Source organism: Lissotriton helveticus, chromosome 7 (genome assembly GCF_964261635.1).
Source record: "Lissotriton helveticus chromosome 7, aLisHel1.1, whole genome shotgun sequence".
Classification (NCBI taxonomy): domain Eukaryota; kingdom Metazoa; phylum Chordata; class Amphibia; order Caudata; family Salamandridae; genus Lissotriton; species Lissotriton helveticus.
This window is the reverse complement of record NC_136068.1, coordinates 929,881,950-929,895,415: the sequence shown is the minus strand read 5'-3', so window position 1 is coordinate 929,895,415 and position 13,466 is coordinate 929,881,950. Positions and strand designations below refer to the sequence as shown.

Sequence of the window (13,466 nt, the reverse complement as noted above, 5' to 3'; positions counted from 1 at the left end):
TGGTACAAAAGAATAAACACAAATGGAAATATTCTAAATTAATAAGTTTACCTGAATTAAGTTCTGGTCATCTTTTCCTACATGTAGAAGATCTTCAACCATGACAGCTCCTTGTTTTTCAGGGGCACCATTGTTCATTGGGGTGTGGACGTAATGAGATACACATGGAAATTTATTCTGACTGTTTAATGAATCAGTTGTTAAACACACATCATGGGAATAGGTCTGAAGGAATGCTCTAACTCCGTCTATTCCGACAAGTTGTGAGGATGGAAGGGCATTAAAATTAACTATAGATGATGTCAATAGCTGAGATTGCCTCCACTGACGAAGTCTGAATAAGAGCAACAGAATAACAAAGAAAAGGAACAAGAAGGAAACAACGGAAACAGCAATCACCAGATACAGTGTGAGGTTTGATTCAATATCAGCAGGAGACGATAAGGTGCCCAGATCAGCAACAACTTCCGGGATGCTGTCAGCCAACAATATTGTGACAGTGACCGAAGAAGAGAGAGAAGGTTGCCCATTGTCCTTCACCAAAATCACCAACACTTGCTTCATTGCATCTTTTTCCATAATGGGACGGGCTGTTTTGATTTCTCCAGTGTGAGCATTTACAGTAAACAGTCCCTGGTCTGTGGACCTCAGCAGCTGGTAGGAGAGCCAGGCATTTTGACCGGAATCCTCATCAACAGCGACCACCTTAGTGATCAGATAGCCTGGTTCAGAAGAGCGAGGAGCCATCTCCACCCCAGAGGAGCCATCTGTTGGAGGTGATGGGTATAATATCTCAGGGGTGTTGTCATTCTGATCCAGTACAAAAAATGCAAGAGTGGCGTTGTTAACCAGAGTGGGAGAACCTCTGTCTTGAGCTTTAACTTGGACCTCAAACTCTCGGAATTCTTCAAAGTCGAAAACTCGAAGTGCATAGATGATGCCAGTTTCTGAGTTAATGGAAAGTAAGGATGTCACAGGTTTGTCTCCAAGAAAACCCCCAACAATTGAATAAGAGACTTTGCCATTCATATCAACATCCTGATCGGTTGCCCTGACTCTAAATATGGAAGCTCCAGGTGGCATGTTTTCCCTTACAAAAACTCTATACAACAACTGATCAAACAGTGGTGGGTTGTCATTTTCATCGGTAACCTGAAGGTGAATGGTTTTGGTCTGACTTATTGGAGGGTTGCCTTTATCCATGGCAGTAATTGTAATATTATAATCTGATACTTCCTCTCTGTCCAGTGTTCCTTCAGTCATCAAACTGTAGTAACTCCCAAATGACTTCTCCAACCGAAATGGGAGAAGTGCGGAGATGTGACATGCAACCTCGCCATATTCTCCAGAATCTTGATCATATGCCTCTAAAAGAGCAATGACTGTGCCTATCGGGCTATTCTCAACAACCTGGTTAAGCACAGATGACACAATGATTTCTGGGCCGTTGTCATTGACATTGATCACTTCCACCAACACTTTGCAACGGGCTGCACTTTCACCATCAGTTGCCTGCACTTGCAATTCATACTGCTCAATTTCTTCAAAGTCTAGTGGCTTAACCGTGGATATTTCTCCAGTTTTGGAATCTAAGTGAAATGTCAATAAAACCGGTTCTGCAATATTGTTAAATAAGTAGGTTAATTCCGCGTTGGCTCCTTCGTCTCTGTCAGTAGCTGTTACAGTTGTCACAACAGTGCCCATGGGCACGTTTTCTAGAGTTTTAATTTTGTAAACGGACTGATTGAAGACTGGGGGGTTATCGTTAGCATCAAGAACAAGAACGCGGACCTGGACAGTGCTTGATCTCAGTGGGTCCCCCCATCTGTGGCTGTGAGAATAAGATGGTGAATGTCCTGCTTCTCTCGGTCTAGGTGGTTCTTTAGCACTAGTTCGGCGTATTTTACACCATTAGTGCTGATGCTGAAGTTTAGTGTGAAGTGGTTGTTGGGACTGAGTTCATAACCCTGGAGAGCATTTTTCCCCACGTCTGGGTCATGGGCATCGGGTAGAACAAAGCGCGCTCCCGGTGATTTATTTTCATTGATTTGTAATACGATCTTATCAGTTAAGAAATTGGGTGAATTATCATTGATATCCAGAATCTCAATTTCCACAGCGTATACCTTCATTGCTCGTTGGACAATAATCTCTAAATCTAATAAACACTGGGCTTGCTGTGCACACACCTCTTCTCTGTCTACCCTTGCATTAATGTATAGATGCCCGTTGTTTAAATTGAGAATAAAATACTGCTTCCTACCTCTGGACACAATCCGGGCTCCTCCCTCTGTTAACTCCTTCGTATCCATCCCCAGATCCAGAGCCACATTCCCAACAAAAGCGCCTTTCCTCATCTCCTCGGGAATGGAATAACGCAGCTGCCCGGAAGCGGCTCCACAGACTGTCAGCAGAGCAACAAGAAGCAGTAGAGGAGCCCCGGAGTAACAGCGCCTCGATGCCCGCCTCGATGCCTGAGCCTCGGAGTAACAGTGTTTCGGTGCCCGAGCCATGAACGGAAATGTATGTTGGATTCTCGAAAATAAAATGTTTTCCACAAGTGTTTGAGTTAGAGCGATGTTTTAAATAAAGTCAATGCACCTCCGAAATCAGTACACCCAGAGCCCTTCTCGCCGGCCGCCGCTATACAAGAATCTGGTTATGTGCAGCAGTTAGTTACTGCACCACGTGATCAGCAAGGTCGTCTGGTACCATTCTCTCTCAGCTTAGTGAGCAGCGCCGCTCGGTGACCAAACTCATAACTGCAGCAGCGCGATGGAAAGTACATTTCATAAACCACCTTTTCAACTTAAATAAAGAGCAACAAATGCATTTGGTACCTTAATATCTAGCTACCGTGAGTCAGAAGTAAATATACCTCCCGACCCTCTACATGAACTTCACAACAATTGCAAAGGTGTACTCGCTATTTTAATGCTTACAAGAGGAATACAACTGAATAATGTTCTATATATTGAGCCTTTCTTTAATTAATCTTGCACCCCGAGATAAATCACATAACAACAGCCATTGAATTTATTGCAGCCCTACTTACCCCGACTTACCTGTAGGACTGCTGCCACTGAACAAACGGAAGTAAACTACCCATATTATATCATTGCATTTGTCATTTACATATGCTACATCACAATGGCCTACTTAATGTGTAAATTAAGTATCCTTATGGGAGGTTAATGGGGCTTCAAAACTAGTGCAGGCGATGTTTAAACAAAAAAATAATAACTGGGTTGATCAAAAAAACTGATTACGTTTCTCAAGTAATGCCAACTGTGGGAGCCTGATTGGGCTGGCCACAGTGAGTTGACATCTGTTTCCTGAAGCAGAATAACTTTGTTATGACAACAAATAAATGCATAGGAAAGCGGAAATGTATTGTCTTTATGGAATGCTAATGCAATCATCCAAAGAATTACACTTCAGATAATAAACACTCAAAAAATAATGTTCATGTTTAACTTAAACTCCGCTCTCCATGGTTGGTCTACAGACACGAATGCCATTAGATGCTCGAAGCTGGTTTTAAGAGCACACTTCTCATTCTACTTCCAACGATGAAAGGTCATTTCATTCTGCTTGCTGCGCCTTGGAAGAAAGATTAAAGTTTGTTCAAGTCTGTCTAACGAAGGACAGAGGAAACAGACAGAATAGTCTATTAGACTAAAAGTAAACTCTGTACGCAAGGAGACTCAGGGGAGGAAAGTCTAGTGCTCCTGTCATGGCTGTATCACCTTGTATGTTTTTTCTAGTTTCCCTTCTGGTTTGCTTGTTCTTGCAGACGTGGACTTTGCCCGTTGGAAAAGCATGCAGTTATTCCTCATTTAAACATACTAAACGGTACCTTGCCTGGAAAGGAAGAGTTTCCAATTGCTAATCGGCAGTGAATTAAATGAACTGGTAGAGGTATACACGGTTCTTGTAATGCAAGGGGGGCAGTTACTGACCTCGGTGTAAACCCAAAGCAAGCATCAATGTGCTCACATTTCCCCATACCATCTTTGTGAGTCCTGGCACATGTATGACTTCTGCTGCCTGGAAGAAGGGGAAAGCCCCCCAGGAACCTCTCAGCTCCTGCCTGTTTCCTACTGCTTTGGTCTGATTGCCACATTTGAACTTGTGTTTTAAAAACAACTCTTTTTTTCCTTGTTACCTCCACGAACCCGCAGCGCCCTTCTTTTGTTTTTTTCTGCTATGCTGATTTCAGCTGTAGGCTATGTGCACTTCGACCAAAAATATACTATCAGACCCAGTAAAAACACCTTTCTATCTCAGGAAGAAAACCATAGAATCCCATGCCACACTATGTAAGTGTTTTACCTACCTACTTATCTACTTACATAACAGCAGCGATTTACCCGTGTTGACAAAAGATGGACAACCCAGCTCGAATATGCCTCAGACCTGTATAATCTATGGAGGTTTCATTCAAGTTTGAACACAATGAACTGCTTGGAACAGACTAAATCGAGAAGCTTACAGAGACACAAGCTCGCCTCCGGGCCATCTGAATCAAACTCTAGGCTTGAATAACAGAGTTCTAATAAACAGAGTAGCGACTTTCCAGACAGATTGTGCCAGGAAAATAAGTCATGCTCTAAATTAACGAGCTTAATAGTCATGTCCTTTTCTATGCATCAGCCAAATTTGGAGGAGGAAATTATGTTGCAGCTGCTGCCAGGAGTGTTTTGGTAACTTCAAATTATTTCATTTTTTTATATTTGTATTGTCTACTATAGAGTACCTATTCGAATTGTAAGGAAGCCCATGGTCACTAAAACATAGACAGAGAGAGGCTGGCTACAGCCCCTGACACTAAACTCAAAAGTAGTAGGACTGAGGCGTGTGTGGTGCAGCCTGAACCAGGCTGGTGATGGAGAGGAGCAGGAGTGTGAGGGGCGCTAGTGAAGGCGCTGAGGAGACACGATGGTCAGCTGTACAGCCCTCACTTAGCTGTCACTGCACTGATGGCAGCTTGTCTTGAATGATTCATCTCCCTTACATTGTCACCACATTTCTCTACTGTAACTCGACATTTGATTGTCCCTGTTCCGTTTTTACGCCATTAGGGCTAAAGTCATTCAGTTTTTATTTTAATTACTTGCCTCTGTATTTTGAGTAAATCCCTCTCTCACTCCTGCATCTCAAAGTGACTTACTCTTGGAAGCCTGGCATTTCTATATGGAGTGGACAAGTAGGTGGGAAAGACAAGGCAGGCTGGTGTAGTGTTTGTCACGCGGAGACTGACATGCCACTGTCACCATTGTGCCCCTGGTGCCTGTGCTTGTCACTGCTGCTACAGTAAACTGACCAGATGGGATATAGCCTGAAATCCTCCGACCGGCTACAATACTAACGTAGAGAGGGGGAATAGACCACGAAGAGACAACGCTGTCTATGAATAGTTGTCTAAAATTAAACTGGATTGGTGAATAGTGTATTGAATATAGAACATGATACACCACCATGGCCTACTTAAGAAGAGTACCACCACACCACTACCAACATCACCACTCAGAGCTGCATAGAAGTTTGTGCGAATATGTGAACGTGCAGCACTATGGAAACACACCAGCCCACTGCTGGCTCTGGGTAGTGAGACTGAGAGAATGGTCATTTATACACAGCTGAGGAGCAGCAAGGTGATGGTTCCTAAGGCCAGTGGTTGAATACCAGAATATAAAACCGCAGAAGAGATAATTACAGCGATCGAGCACCAGAACCTACGGAGGCTTTGAGAGCCTTCTGTGAGAAATGGCCAAACTTTATATCAAAACTTAAGGAGTGTTACGGTGCTGTACAATTACTGGGTCATTATAGAGGAAAACTAATAATGCAAACATTAAATAGGCCAATAAGATCTGTAATAGCACCTTAGCTCTCCAAGGTCTACAAGGTCTCAACCTTACAGCCAGTCTGTAGTAGCCCTCACACCTTCCCATTATCACTGACTTGTTTTAAACAGAGAGGGACAGAGCGTAAACTCAAGTCGCCCTAGTGAGTCTGCTGCACTTTCACCACACGTCTATCTCTGTCTACCATTACCCGGCCAATCATTATATGTCTTAATCTTATTGCCAACAGCTACTTTAAAACACAAAGGCTATTTCAGCCACCATCCTAGCAGTGAAACTGAGGTTGAATGAGCTGATTAAATTGAAGAGCTCTACACACTATTCCGTAATTCAGAAAATAATCAATTATTTCAAAGGAGCAACAGTAGTGAAAGGGACTCCATAATTTGAGCTGAGGACAGGCACTTAGTCACATGACCAGGCCCTATAATTAAATGCTTAAGCCATTCAGGAGAAGCCTAGATCTTTTCACAATCAGCAAAGGTTAAAAACATACAGGACTGAGCTGGTACTGTGGTAGTTCAACAGAGGCTGCAGGAAACCTGGGGCCGCATAACAGAATGTGCCCTCGGGGTTCAACGGCATGTGTGCCTTCTTTGCTGGGCCCTGTGGCACATTGGTATTAAAAAAGGGGCCACAAACAATTGTGCAGCATCTTCAGCAATACTGAAAGCGCTGGTGCACATGTAGCACCAACACTTTCTCAAGAATGCATTTCCTCATTTGAATGGGGGGGTGGCCTCATGCAAATGATGAATCCCTTTGCCTCTGTGTCCGCGCTGTATAATAGATGCGGGTGCAGAGGCAAAGAAGCTGTCAGGAGGTGCGCTCACAGTGCACCACCTAAAAGGTGGCAAAATGTCAGTTTGCCCCATGATAGCAGCCCTCTTAAAGAGGTTCCTACGGACCCCCAGACATCCCCTTGCAGGCGGGTGCAGTCACTCACTGCACCGCCCTGCAAGGGGATCTCTAATCCCCCTTAAATGTGCAAGTGGGTTGCCGCCTGCAGGGGAACGTCGTTTACGACGCAGCTTTTAGCACGCAGTGCTATTACAACACGGTCTTTAAATAGCATTCTAGTACAACGCATGACTCTGGGGGGCGCTCAAGGATAGGGAATACTTTTAATTTACTATCCAACACCTTCCCTAGTGTCAACGGGGACTGGTGTTGGAATAGTAAATTAAAATATTCACTATCCAACACCCCTTTCTGTTATGCGTTGTAAAAGAATGCGTTATAAAAACCGCGTTATTAGAACATGCGTGCTAAAAGCATGCGTTGTAACAACGTACATCCCCGCCTGCACAGTGCAACACGGAGCAGCTGCCTCAAAGCCGCTAGGTATTTCACTTGAATGCACAGTCCCCAGGGCAGCATGAGTTCGCATAATACAGAGCACTCTCCTTCTTAGCCCGGAGCACACGTTTTGAGAGGTGCACCTGGCGCGAACACAGAAAATGTGCCACATTGCATAATACAGCCCCAGATGTCAATCAGGAGATGCCCTAATCCCTATTATTTTTATATTCATTTTTATAAAATTTTACATATAGCACATATATGTGGATGCAACAAACAGTATTCACAAATTGTGGAGTGCAGGGTTTCAGTTTAATCTTGGACGAAAGAAAAAAAAAATATTAATCAAGGAGACCAAGCAATTGCCCTGTGTTGAAGTGATGACAAAAGGGTCAAACTCGCACAGCTAACTCTACTAATCTGTAATCAAAGAATAGGGTATCAGGAGGGGTTGGAACAGAGGCTATGAACAAGGATAGGAATCTCCACACAACTACGTGTTAATAGTTGACAAAACCAAGCATCACATAAATTGGCTGCAAAACGACTAAGGTGAAAAAAAAGTAGGAAAAAAAAGATTATCTCTTGAAATGATAGGATCAGGGTTCCTGAGTGAGTTGAATCTAGTCTTTGAGGTAGGGTTCCCAAATGTCATTGACGATAGAGAATTTGATTATTCAGTCTGAGATCAAGCAGTTGTAAAGAGTCGTTTGAAGGATGGCATCATACCATTCATTCCTTTAGGGTAGAGACCTTGGTGTATTTCCAGTATCTAAGGATGCAGACTTTGGCCATGACTAGCACTGTGTCTAGTTGTTATTTTTCATGGTTTGTGAGCCCAGAAATGTCACTGGGATCATGCAAGATGTTCAGTTCCGGATGGCTACAAAGCGCAGATTGTTTGTTGAGTGAAGGTGAGACCAAACTGAGTTCCAGTACAGCTGCAGTGGAGGGCAGGACTATAATATGTGTGGCATGTCTTAAGCACAGGGTTATTCGAGTGAGGTTTGCTCAAAATAACTGCCCTTAAGACCAATGACAGTCATGTAAGATTTCAAAATAGCTGAATTCCAGACGGGACTCTTTTAAGCTCCCCTGTTGGAATCTCAAAATAGGACTGATCATTCTTTATCTGAGTACTGTCTAGTAAGTCTCTAGTTCCATTTGTAGAGTAGGGATTTGGCAGTGGGTTGGTAGTAAAGGCAGTTTATTAGTACCTTATACAAGCCAGAGACTAATTTCTTGTAGCTTCCCCATTTAAGAAGGAATGAATCCAGGGCAGAGGCTTAAAGGCTGTCTATGTGGTAACTTAGGGCTTTGACCATGCATGAGCCACATTGTAAATAAGCCTACAATCTCTAGAACGACTTTAGAATTCACTTATACACTTGTTCTATTGTGTGTATGCTCTCTGTCTGCCAGCTGGGCTGTTTATAGGAAGTTGATAGGGAGGCTGTCAGTCTTTAGGTTGGCATTGAGCCACAGAGGGGTTTGTTAGTCTACTGTGTTAAAGTAGTTATCGGAAGCGCTGCCACTACCATAGGGTTGGGTTGAGCATCTGTCGTAGATAGGCTGACGTAGAGAATTTGACAGCCTTTTATGCTTGATTGAAGGTTTCTTTGAATAGTAACACAGACAGGTGTTTCCAGGTCAAGGAAAAAGTGATAGGTGTTGAGAAATGATTTAAATTTCTATATTTGGTAGACGCAATCCGCCTGATGTGGTGGCGGCATGTAGACAAGATGGAGTGAGTTTTAGAGGTTGCTTTTACCAAATAAAATATTTTATTCTGTGATCAATGGATCTCAGTGTTCATATGGGGAGAAGGAGTGGGAGCATACTCAGGAGATCGTTATAACTCGGGGTCACCACCATTTTGACAAGCTTTGAGAGTTCCACAGCTGTGTTGGAGAAAAGCCACAGGCTCCCAGCACTATCTGAGCAGCAGACCCAGGAGCTCAAACCATTCCCGGCACTGCTCTCATTGTATGAGAGCAGCATTTAGACAGGGTGGGGAGCCTGTGTGCTCTCAATGACTGCTGAGAGAAAAGCACCGAGGTGGTCATCGTCAACAGCGACAGGTACATTTTTAAATTATTATTTTACCCTAAATTCTGTGGCCCTCCACTGCCACCACCTTAACGTTCATTTTGCGAGGGCCAGAACTGGATGCGAGAAGTCTAACTTCATGACTTCCAGAAGCAGGTAACATAAAAGCGGTAGCTTTTGTGTTTCCAGGCTGTCACTCAGCTAGTCATATGGAAACCCAATTACCCGCATCCTGTTCTTTCCAAGCTGAATGGGACATCCAGCTTTCGGGAAGTAGGATGGGTGAAGTGAATAAATGTTGGTTCAGGCAAAATCAGGGATTTAAAAATACTTTATGAAGAGCTAAGTTCCCCACATCCAATGACTATGCTTTCATAGGAAATCAATGTACCCATCATTAACCAATCTGTTTCTTCACAGCGATAGCTGTCATTCAACAGGAAGACAACTTAAACTCTGTCCTGTTGGTGACCCCGCAGAATTTCGCAGCTGCAGACGTTTGACTTTGCTAAGAATAACTTAGGTCCTATGAAGCATACTTCGATGTCTACCATTTTCTAATGGTATGCCTAGAGTTATGGTCAATGGAGCATTCAAGCCGGACTACTCTAACTCGTTCTAGTAATTGCAAAATATCTTCCTAAATGATGATAGGCAGTCCACAATGTGGCAGAATCCCCGATTTCTGGTGTCAGCTACAGCTTTCTGTGTCCTCAGTTGCTTTCTATGAAGGTAGGGGTGATGATGTAAACCCTGTTCTTTATGCACGAGACATACAGCTCACCACCTCTACATTTTAATGGACAAGATTCACTTCAGAAATCAACACAATTCACGCGATTTATTTATTGTGCTTATTTCGAAAAAACACACCCTCCCACTGCTCATTTCAGGAAAATTCTTCAGACTGGAGTCCTGGCAGCCCATGTATATACACTTACTTCTTTTCTCCTTGTATAGCTAATAACCATAACAAACCTTCATAGGTGTACATTGGCCAGCTGAAAACAGACTTAATTCTAACCTAAAATTATATAGGGAAAGGAATGAAGGCCAACAAATAATGATTCCTTTAAGCTATTGATAGACAATATGTGGGGTTAGCCTCCTTTATTGCACAAAAGTACCTGAAAATCTGAAAAATACTTTGCATTGTTAAATAAAACATTAACAACTAAAAGAGATCAGGATTTATTAGGAATAAAAAATCTAGGTCAAACAGCCTAATTATTCAAAACTATTCAATACATTTTGATTTATACTATTAACTTCTGGGGATACAATTATTTAGCATTTGTAGATTTACATAGCGCAGCTTATCACCTGTCAGAGTACCTGTCAGAGTACCCAGGCGTTGTCCATGGGCGTGGGGAGATTAAGTGGTTTACCTAGAATCACAGGATGCTGTGCCTACGGCGAGACACGAATCCGGATCCCCAACTCCTGAGTCGGCAGCTGTGGCCACTGTGCCACATACTCTCCTTGATACTATTATGGGATGGTAAACAAAAGTAAAATACCAGGCGTCAAGGAAATTGCAATTTTTAAATGAAAAATATATAACTAGAAAGCTCCACGTACACAAGGAAAAATGGGCAGCCACGTAAAAAGTCTCTCTATTGAGAAATACCAGTGCAAATCGATCTCCTTTGTTTCTAGAAAGTTCTCCTCCCTGGAAGACATATTACAATTTAACATCAGAAAGCCCCTACGCAGAAAACAATAGTTTTTTTTCTCACCCTGATTTTCAATAGGTTGCTTTTTCTCGCCAAAAAACAGCCAGGTGTTTGAAATAACAAGTAGCTAATAAAAGAAGTTAACCCAGTCAAAGATACTGAAAAGTATTAGAATGTTATATTTTGAGAAAATGCAGTTTACATTTTTGGGTCGAGAACCACACACTTTCCGTGTCAAGCCTGGGGAAGATAACACTCCTCGCAGTTCTACAGATAACCCACACAGGCCACTGAGATAGAAAGGACTACATTGTAGCCCTCATAATTCCATAACATTTGCTTTCATCCTGGACACAGAGTCTTCCTGCAGCTGCTACAGAAAATGACCAAGCAGTTATTGGCCATTTAAGAGATGGTCAAAGGCCTTGATTTAAGTAAAAATGTGTTTGAACCGCTGAAGGCACATTACCATCAACATCTACCTCAAATCTTGTACTGACCCGAATATTTCCAATTCTGACAATAAACCCAGAGATTAGCACATCAAGCAGTCCTTGTTCCGGTTTCATAATGGTCCAGGGGCCTGATGTTGGAAATGGGTTGATCCAATCTGTGCCTACGGGGACATGCAGTGATCAGTACCAGCCTACAATACCGAATTTTGTATAAACTCAGAGTTATAAGACCACCGCTTCCAGAGATTTCGCTTTGGTGGTATGCCACAGTATGGACATGGTTTGCATTCCTACTTATCTAGCTGCATAGCATCAGCCATTTAACTGTGTTGACAACAAATGGACAAGCTAGCTCCAGTCTGACTGAAACCTGTAGAATCAATGGTGGTCTGATTCAGTTCAATGTGAACTGCTTGGAACAGCCTGATTCGAGCAGCTTGAAACAATACATGTTTTTCTCCGGTCCATCTAATTTAAACTCCAGGGTCAAATAACGCATAAGTGGAGTTATAACTTACCAATAGCTTGTTCCAGAAAGGGGTACCAAGCTCCTAACTGAGCAAGCTGTAGTGCCATGTTCTCATCTGAATTTGGTGATAGAAATTATGTTCCAGCTGTTTCCCATTCCAGTACTGAGGACTCAATGACATAATTTTGAATTCATATATTTATTTATATTTTTATTGAGCAGTTTAACTATTTAAATCCTAATATATACCCAAGCCACACTAAAACATTCAAACTTTGAGAGTGAAAGCTCTGCGACAAGGCCAAGTGTTGTATGGCATTTTAGATTCCGAATGGATTTTCCAGATTCATGCCCTTATATAGGTACAATTCACGCTGCCCTTATATAAGAATAGAAATCAAGCCCTTATTAAAGCATAGCCCATGCAACCCAAATACAGGTATGGCTACTTCCATCCGTTCACCAAACGTCACAAAGATTTCTTGGAAAACTAGCTTAAACAGTTAGGGACTTACCCTTGCTTGAATATTGATTTCTCCAAGAACTCAGTTAGTTTTACAATGAACATCTATTCCTTAGGGGTTCATTCATGACGTTCATATGCCCAACTTTACGTCAAACATGGCATTCCTAAAAACCTTCAAGGTATAAATATACCTTCACTTCCTATAGCAAAGTATGGTGGTTCGGAGCAGCTCGATGGCCTACTTGCCCGACGCAGCTCGCTACAGCAAGTGCCGAAGGAAGCCGACTCTCCAGCTGACACACTGATCAGGAAGCTGCCCTCCTCTGCTGAGAAATCCAGTTTCATTGTTTCTGATTCCCCTTGCGGGTTGTTGGGAAATCGAGTCCCGAAACAGAGATATCAGACCTCCTTCATTCTAAGGTATGGAGCTGATAAGTACCTAGAGAAACCTTTGGTAGATTCTTGGCAAAAACTAAACCTATGCTAAAGACCACACTTACTTCTTCCCTCGTACTAGACCTAGGTTGGGTACATTGGGGTAGGCGTATTTTAGAAGCACCAGTTGAGTATTTTAGCCTGTGTTATTTATGTATGTATTTTTATATGGCTTAGAAACCATACAATGCTATTACAGTATTATTTTATAATACTATTCTCTCTGTACGCATTATACAAAGTCAAAAGTCAAAAAAGTTTATTTGTAACGGTACTCTATTGAGGACCACAAAATAAAATATATACATTATACATTCTCATTTAATAAATTTTCAATGAAATTTTCAAAAACTTAAAAATTCTATAGCAAACATATTCATTTGGGGGGTTTTTACAAATTAATAAAAAGTCCTTTGAGTTTACGATCCTACATGATCGGTAAATGGGTATAAGACATAATAACCTTGCCTTCACAATTACTGTATTAGGACATATAAAAAGAAGATGTTCCAAATTCTGATTGCCCCCTTGACAAAAGGTACATAAAGCTGTCTTATCTGATCTCCAGGAAGAGATAAAAGTTAGTACAGGAAGGGTTCCCAGACGCAGCATCATAATTGCGCGCCTTGCACCGTGTATGAGGGTATAGTCTAGATAGGGCAGATATTGCTTATATTCATGGGAGTCTGCATAGGTCTTATACAAAGATAAACTAACACAATGTGAGTGGTCAATGTCATAACT

At 42.2% G+C, this 13,466-nt stretch overlaps 1 protein-coding gene and 1 pseudogene across 1 annotated transcript in view; both read right to left on the bottom strand.

Moving 5' to 3' along the window:
- LOC144767141 (protocadherin gamma-A10-like) overlaps nt 1-13,466 on the bottom strand; it is a 458,767-nt gene that overhangs the window by 345,628 nt on the left and 99,673 nt on the right. The gene's annotated exons all lie outside the window — the stretch shown is intronic.
- Nucleotides 34-2,513, bottom strand: LOC144767148 (protocadherin gamma-A6 pseudogene; annotated as a pseudogene).